Genomic DNA, 8,190 nt, shown 5'->3' on the forward strand with positions numbered 1-8,190 from the left:
GGCTGTAAATCTGTATGGAAGCAGACATCTTTCTCTTCTGGAGGAGCTAATAAATTCAAACCACTAACCTTTTGGTTAGAAGCCAAGTACCATCATCCGTGTGGTAGCTATATAATCTGTTGTCAATTTGAGAGGATTAAGAGTAAAGGGGTGGAATTTAGCCTGTCAATCAGGTCCAACCTTGATGACCTCATTTGGGGGCACTAACGACATAAATAACTTGCTGGAGGCAAGATGCAGGTTCACTCCCTAGGAGACATTGTATCTGACAAGGCACATGGAGCTACACAAATGCCTTGGGTTGGAGGAGCCTCCTGCCAGCACTGAGATGGTTACAACACCATTGGGTCCACAAGACTTCCTACCCACTGGCCTGTGATTTTCCTGCATTCAGCGTCATTGCAAGTGTTTCATGAGTCTGAAGAGGACTTTATAGATTGGTATTGGATATATGGGCTAATATTGAACTTACGAACTTGATCTGGGCTAAGCTAGGATGTTTTCTTAATGTACAATTACTCTTTATATATCTCTTTCTTATACAGGATTGTCTATGAATTCGTTTCTCTAGTCTACCCAGACTAATACAATCCATTAATCCAAATATGCTACAGAATGTCAAATAGACAACGTGGCAATCGGTTATCTCCACTGGCTCGCTGAAGATCACAGAATTTCAAGTATAGCATTATTACTTTTTTATGGAAAAACCCTTAGGAATGTTTCCTTAATAGTTTCTTATGATTCCACAGAAACAAGAATTTTCTGAACGAAAGAAGGAAAGGACAAAAAGGATCAATAGCAGGCATGCATACATAAACCAACGGGTATAATATTTACAGGGAGCGCGTAAGAAGAAAAATGATCATGCATTCACTAAAAGACAGTTTACTGTTCACTTGCAGGCAAAACTCAAAACACTGAGATTTCATGCACATATGTACACATAATGTTCACTTTATCATTTTGCAAATGAAAATGCATTAAGATATAGAGAGCCGATTTTTACTAACTAGGCAATCTACTGCTTAGAAGCAAATGATAACTTAAACATCACTAGCTGGTCTAAATACAATTAAAATCTGAAGTTTTAATGCCATTTTCCCCAACCTAACAGCCCTATGATTTAATTTGTTGATAAAGAATAACTATAAAGGGGATGATTGCGTCAAGTTGTTTTTTTAGTTTTATACTTAAAGGAGCTGTTCAACAACTCTAAGAAATACATGATCGCCACAATGGGGTTTCCCAGACAGCTCTTGTAAGAATGACCAGTTACACTGTGATCTTTCTGGCAGACTCCAGTGGATTTTCAAAGTACTCTTCACAACCATGACAGGTAGTCCTCAACTTAGGACAGGGATCCATTCTGATAACTCCTTAAGTAAAATGCCTAATTATTTTTTAACATTTTCATTACTACTTTTATCTTCAGTATCCTTTTAAATCATATTGAACATTCGCAAGTCAACATCTGAGAATTATAACACCAACAAATTACAATGCTACAACATCACATGTAGACCACATTACTAAAAGATTTAACAACAAAATAGTAATAATAAGACAGTCATAAGAGTGGTTCGTAATACCTCAAAATATATTATAATTCAGGGGCTACCTATCCCATTTGATTCTCAAAATAAATCCTATGAAAAAATAAACAAGACCAGGCTTACTGTTCGGACAGAGACTGGTGGAACCCCTTGAGACAAAGACCCATGTTCACCATTTAGGTCTGGAAATGAACTCAATCCCATGGCTCAAAGTTAAGCTAAAAAGAGACAGGTCTATAAGGGGAACGATAACATTAGGGAAGTACACCTTCAAATAATCAAGCATGTGAGATCAAAAGGGCAGCATTTATCCCAGGACAAAGTTCAGAAGGGTTAGGAAAGGAGTAAGAATAAAAACAGAATACACAGGGAGGAAATGGGATCGGGAATGAAAGGACATTGCAGGGATTGGAATCACTGAGATGAAACACAAATGTGTATGAAATGTTAGATGTCAAACTGATGATCTGCTCTGAAAACCTTCACCCAAGCCACAACAATATATATATTTAATTTTTAAAGGCATCCGTATTTACATGTGAGGAACTAAGGAACTTGTCTGCCAAGCAAGCCAAAAGTAGCAGTTCTAGGACCCAGGCCTGCTGCCCAAGCCAGTTCACCCACAGGATTCTCAGGCCTCCCATGATGCTTTAAAGATTACCAGTGCTGCTCCAGGACCCCCCTCCTGAAAAAACTGCCCTGTTTGCTCAGGAAGAAGCAGAGGCAGGCGACAGGGCGAGGTCTTCATTTAAGGCTTAGGGAATAAATAAATCAACATCGGAGCTCCCAAGAAAGGGGCAGGCAAAGCCTGATTTGGTTTGGGTCCAGTAACAGCTGAAGACAACTGGTGATGGCACTGAGATCAATGTGCCCGCTGTTCAGAGAGCCGTGGCCAAGAACACTAGTGAACAATGTAACATCCTTAACAGAACACTGAGAACAAGACCAGACCGCTGGGGCAGGAGGATCCTCCCCGTAACCTGGCTTACACACGGAGGGGGGCTGGAACTAGATTTCTATATTTTCTCTTTCTGGTCACCTGCTAGAATTTCTGGTCTCTACCAATCATTTCCTTTATCTTAAGACACTTGCTCAGGGAGGGGTAAGTGGAGAGGGAGGAGGAAAAATGAGGAGCTTGATACCAAGGGCTCAAGTAGAAGGCAAATGCTTTGAGAATGATGATGGCAACAAATGTACAAATGTGCTTGACACAATGGATGGATGTATGGATTGTGATAAGAGTTGTACGAGTCCCCAATAAAATGATTTAAAAAAAACACTTGCTCATCCATATAATAGGGGGAAATCCTTCTCTGATGGGCAACTACAATTTCCTTCTACACTCGTATGTACAAGAGACTGCTCATATATACAAAGAGATGAAAAAAAGCCCCAGGAGAACCAATCCGTCTCCCCAACCTTACGGCAAACCAGAAAAGTGTTGTGCCATCAACAAGTACCTCAGCAGCCATGTGCAGACTCTCAAAACACGCTTACTACAAATCCCGCTGATGGACGCATCATTGGAAAAGTGCATCTCTCTCACTACAGTTCAGGGTTGACAACAAAGCCCCACATCCTTGAGAGCGTAGTTATTCGTTAGGTACCATTTTCTCCCTTCACTCTGAGATAGTAGACACACACAAACAAAATGTGCCCTCTTCCAGAGACTGTACCATTCTCTTCTCCAGTGCCCAGAGCTTGTGGCTTGCTCTGGCATGTGGCCACTTGACTTAGTTTCTCTTTCACTTAGAAAACTGCTAAGCAAGAAGGAGGATTTCTTGTTTTGTTTGCTGCCCTGCATTTTAAAGCTAAGAAGTTGTCAAGTGCCAAAAAATTTGGAGATGTGTTATTTTTCCACAAAAGTTAATCAACCTTGGTGGTACTCTGACAGCTTCTCCCCCGACGGGTAGTGCACATTCTGATGATACGGATGGGCTGCTGACGCCTCAATTTAAGTTCAAAAGCTCACATCCAATAGTAAATGCAACCAAACTCTGAACATCCTGAGAAGAGTCCTCTAATTTTTAATAAACTAGGAGCAAATACTTCCCCAAATTCACAAAAGACTGTGAAAGTAGAAGACGCCAAAAAGAGCAACGATAATGAGGCATCTATTGGTGATTCTTCTCCCCTCTCCCTCCATCCCACGCCACCTCTGTGTACCATCTGTGTCAGATTAGACTAAATTATCATCCAGCAAACATTCACTCCCTCCCCCAGCATCCCTAAAGTAGGACTACATTCTTGTCTGATGACGTTGGGTTAAGCCCTGTCACTCACTCTGCCTTCAAGGTGGGTACTCTATTACCCCTCCCCCTTGGCAACAACTGCTTGACTTGCTTTGGTCAGTAGTGTCACAGCAAAGGTGGCACAACCAGAGACCTTAAGCAGGCTCATGCCAATGGCCTCCAGAATGGGACATGCACAGCAGAGCTGCTCTGGCTGCCCTGAAGACCTGCACCTTAAAGCAGAGCCTTGAATGAAACCAGATTCTCAGTTGCTGAAGTGTGGGAACTATATTGTCTGACTGTGGCAACTTGTTTAACTTGTTTTTAAATAATAATGGCCTTGTGAACTCCAAAGTCCCTGGCGGCATAGTAGGTTACATTGGGCTGCTAAAAGGTTGGTGGTTCAAACCTAACACCACTCCACAGACAAAACAAGAGGCTTTCTGTTTCTGTAAAGATTTACAGCCTTGGAAACCCAAAAGGGTTGTTCAACTATGTCCTACAGGGTCGCTATGGGTCAGAATTGACTTGATGGCAGTGAACTACGGGGATTCAGATGATACAAAGAAGATGACAATCATGGATCTACAAGTCAAGAATCCTTTATCTGAAACCCAGAGGACAAATACATTTCAGAATTTAGTATTGTTATTGTTGGACTTTACAAAGTTAATATGATACAAATACCACATCTTATAAAGTGCCATTTTTGCAGGTTCATAGGTAGAAGTCCAAAGTAAAACTGGTTAGTAAGTCTAGAAAGAACTATAGTTTTAAGTTACATAATAGATTAAAATAGGTTCTTTAAGATGTTACTGTCAAATGAATTGTGAAAGACTTTTGGTTTTCTGAGGTTTCTGAAATATGGGAGGGGGAATGTAATTCTCTATTATCAACATTTGTGTACTTATAAAGAACTTTCCCCCCCAAAATATTTAACTTCACTAACTTGATTAGGAAAGTATGATTACCAAGAGTCAAAGTCTCCAATCCACTTTAAAGATTTTAATGAAAAAATATTGGCATTCACAGCAATGCCTGAATTCTTTCCTTTGCCCTGAGTTACCCAAAACAAGAACCTGTACAAGGCACTGGGAAAAATCAAACATTTCTAACTCCTAGTCAACCATCACTTACTTTGTTGTTTCTACCTGGTAGAAAATGCTGGGTGACTAAAGAATCAGGGCTAACTTCTGTTTTCTTAAAACTCTCTTACTAAGGCAAGTATATTTTTATACTGTTTACATGTTGAAATGCAAATATTTTGGATATGCTGGGTTCAATGTATTCAAATTCATCTACTTCATTTTACCTTTTAAGAATGTTTATTAGAATATTTTAAATGACAGTTGTGAGTCACATTGTACTCTTATTGGTAACACTATCCTCAATCTTCAGTTCTTTCTGCTACATCAGGTCTAAGACTCAAAATCCCTCATCATCTTTTCCTTCCTGAAAGCTCTGCTCAGCTTCTGGGACACCAGGCTACCTGGGTTCTCCTCTGGATCCTCAATCTCCACACCTCTCTCCTTACCTTTCTCTTCAACCTCCCATTATAAGTATTCCTGCAGGTCCGGCTTTGTCAATCTTACTTCCCCTAGATAGCTCCCTCCCTCTACTATTCCAGCATCAACTGGCACACCTATTTAAGCGACTCTCATGTTTACAACTACAGTCCTGTCCACAGGCCTTCTGGAACCAAAAAAGTGGTACCGCTCTTGGTATATATATTTCCACAATTAACAACAAAAAAGTACCGTATATACTCGAGTATAAGCCAAACTGAATGTCAGCTGAGGCACCTAATTTTACCACAAAAACTGCATTAAAAATGTGCTGAAAAAACGTGGCTTATACACACGTATATGCATAATACTTAGAAATGACTTCATCTTCTTCTCTAGACTAGTTCCTTCCTAACGTTCTTATTTCTGGTCTCCCTTTTCTCCAAATTTAAAACTTCCTAGTCATTTTCCATTTAATTCAATGCTCCTAGGCAGCTTATCATGTCCTATTGACATTTCTCTTTCTTAGCCTCCACCACCCAAGACTGATCTCTCAAACCCTTACTCACTCTACCCCTATGCAAGCACAGCAACGACTGATAGTGTCACACTAAGAACACCTTCCGAATCTGCCTGATGTTTATCAGACTAAGGAGAGCCAGTCTTGGGGTTTTCCAAAGGGTCTTTCAGAATACATCCAAGAGAAGTCAAGTCTCCCGAATAGCATTGGAAGAGCAAGAACAGTGAGAACCTGGACCTGGAAGGAAGACGCCCACATTTTGCTAGGATGATTCTCTGAGGCTAACTCCAACCCTCCAGTTCTCCCAGGGAAGGGGACGGGGAAGCCACGCAGCAGTTAAGAACGAGCAAAGCAGTCCTGGTGGTGTAGTGGGTTCTGCCTTGGGCTGTCACTCACAAGAGTAGTGCCTAGCCTCCACCAGCCTTCCATGAGAGACAGACAATGCTCCCTGACAGTCTTGGAAACACCACGGAGCTGCCCTAGAATGTAGCTATGAATCAGAAATGACTAGATGGCAGTTGGGAGGTTCATTTGTTTCTTTTGTGGTTACAAACTTAAAATCAGACTACATTTCATAACCATCTGGGGAATGTAAACCTAGAACTGTAGGAATCATCTTCTCCAGGGCCAGAAGAATGGAACCTGAGCAAATGACAGACTGCACAGAGTAAACAGGGTTCCTTTGTCGCTTTGAAGGGCTTATTAATGATATATATATAAAGGGCTGATTGTGGTTGAACCCTGCAGATGGCAACTGAACCAGGTCTTTTGCAGGTGGCAGAAATTAACCAAAAGCACAGGTTCCCATTATGTTTCTTTTTCATCATACCGGTTAGTTAACGTTCACAATGGGGCGCTAGCCTCAGTTATGATCCAGAGCCCCAGAGCGTTCCTGTTTGTGGCACATCTTCTGATCATAATATCTTCTCCTGTCCCTGCATCTCCAAGAGGTGGGGAAACTTTGTCTCTTTGTAAGATAACTCAAAACCCAAGATTCCCTTAAACTGATTTGATGTCTACTTGCCTCAACATTTCAGAGAACCTTATGACCTTACAATGCGCTTCATTATAATCAGCTGAAAATTAGTTTTATCTCGCAGACTGAACCTCGAACACTTTCTTGATCTTGGTCCAACACCTTCAAAATTGTCTCTAATTGACCTTCCTGCAAGAGGTGCGGGCAATTTAAAAGCCATCTGAGAAGTACTGAAGACACAGCAAAGCACAGGGCAGACAACGGTTTCAGGACAGTTCTGACCAAGGCAAGAGCATCAGACCCTGCTTTCCTGCGGAACGTGAGCAATAAGGAAGTCAGCCCGAGAGCCACCCGCTTCCCCGAAACCAGGACGTACTTAGGGTTCGCGGCGCGGACTTTCACCAGTTGCTCAACCAGACCCAGCGCCTTCCTCTTTTCTCCTCCTCCTCCTCCTCCATTCCAGCCCAGTCAGTCAATCTCCGCCCAAAGCACCTGCGCCCTGAAGTGTCTTGGGGACTAGGATTTCCGGACCCCGGCTCTGAGCGCAGTCGCCCAGCAGCGAGCCTGCCTGCCCGCCGCGCCCGCACAGCGGCCGCCCCTCACCGTTTCCCACCCGGGGAACCCTCGGTCCAGGCCGGCCGCGCCCCGCCCCTCATCTTGGAGGGCTCGGTTCGGCGGCCGGGAGGCCAGGGCCGGCCGAGGCTGCTCGTTTCGGGAGCGCCTGCCTGCTTCCCCCGACTGCCCCTCGCGCACTTACACGTCGCCGCCCGCCGCTCGCAGCCGAGGCGCTCCCAATCCGCCGCGGTTTGATTTCCGATGTGAAATCGCGGCCCACTGAACTGCCTGGCCCAAGCCCCGCCCAGAAAGCATCGCGGTGCCGTCACTTCCGGCCCGGGCGTCGTTGACGGCGGCGCTCGGAGAAGGGGCGGGGCCGGAGACGGCGGGGCGGCGCTCGGAGAAGGGGCGGGGCCGGAGGCGGCGGGACGGAGTCGGTTCTTGCTAGTAGCCAGGGAGCGGCCTGGCACCGTGGTCCCAGCAAGTCGCCCCGCCAGGAGGACCACTTCCAGAGTGCCGCCGCCGGTCCAAGGTGGTCGGGGTCCCACATCACCTGGAGCTCAGAGCGGAAGTTCCTCTGTGCACCATACCGCCCCGCCCACAAACGATAGCGTCTTAAATGGAAGGCGTTTTTCATTTCTCTAGGGCAGTGGTTCTCCACCTTCCTAATGTCGCGACCCTTTCAGACAGTTCAGGTTGTGGTGACCCCCAACCATAAAATTCTTTTCATTGCTACTTCAAAACTGGAATCTTGCTATTGTTACGAATCGTAATGTAAATACCTGATATGATTGAACACAGTGATTAATCACAAAAACAATATGTAACTTTATATTGTGAACTATTT

General features: G+C 44.0%; 1 protein-coding gene across 2 annotated transcripts in view; it reads right to left on the reverse strand.

Moving 5' to 3' along the window:
• PSEN1 (presenilin 1) overlaps window positions 1–7,683 on the reverse strand; it is a 64,580-nt gene extending 56,897 nt beyond the window's left edge. For both annotated transcript variants that reach the window (XM_075532136.1, XM_075532135.1), the window contains exon 1: window positions 7,546–7,683. The gene's annotated coding sequence lies outside the window, so the exon portion shown is untranslated. The remainder of the gene's footprint in view (window positions 1–7,545) is intronic.
• Between the last annotated feature and the right edge of the window lie 507 nt (window positions 7,684–8,190).

Source organism: Tenrec ecaudatus, chromosome 14 (assembly GCF_050624435.1).
Source record: "Tenrec ecaudatus isolate mTenEca1 chromosome 14, mTenEca1.hap1, whole genome shotgun sequence".
NCBI classification, from domain to species: domain Eukaryota; kingdom Metazoa; phylum Chordata; class Mammalia; order Afrosoricida; family Tenrecidae; genus Tenrec; species Tenrec ecaudatus.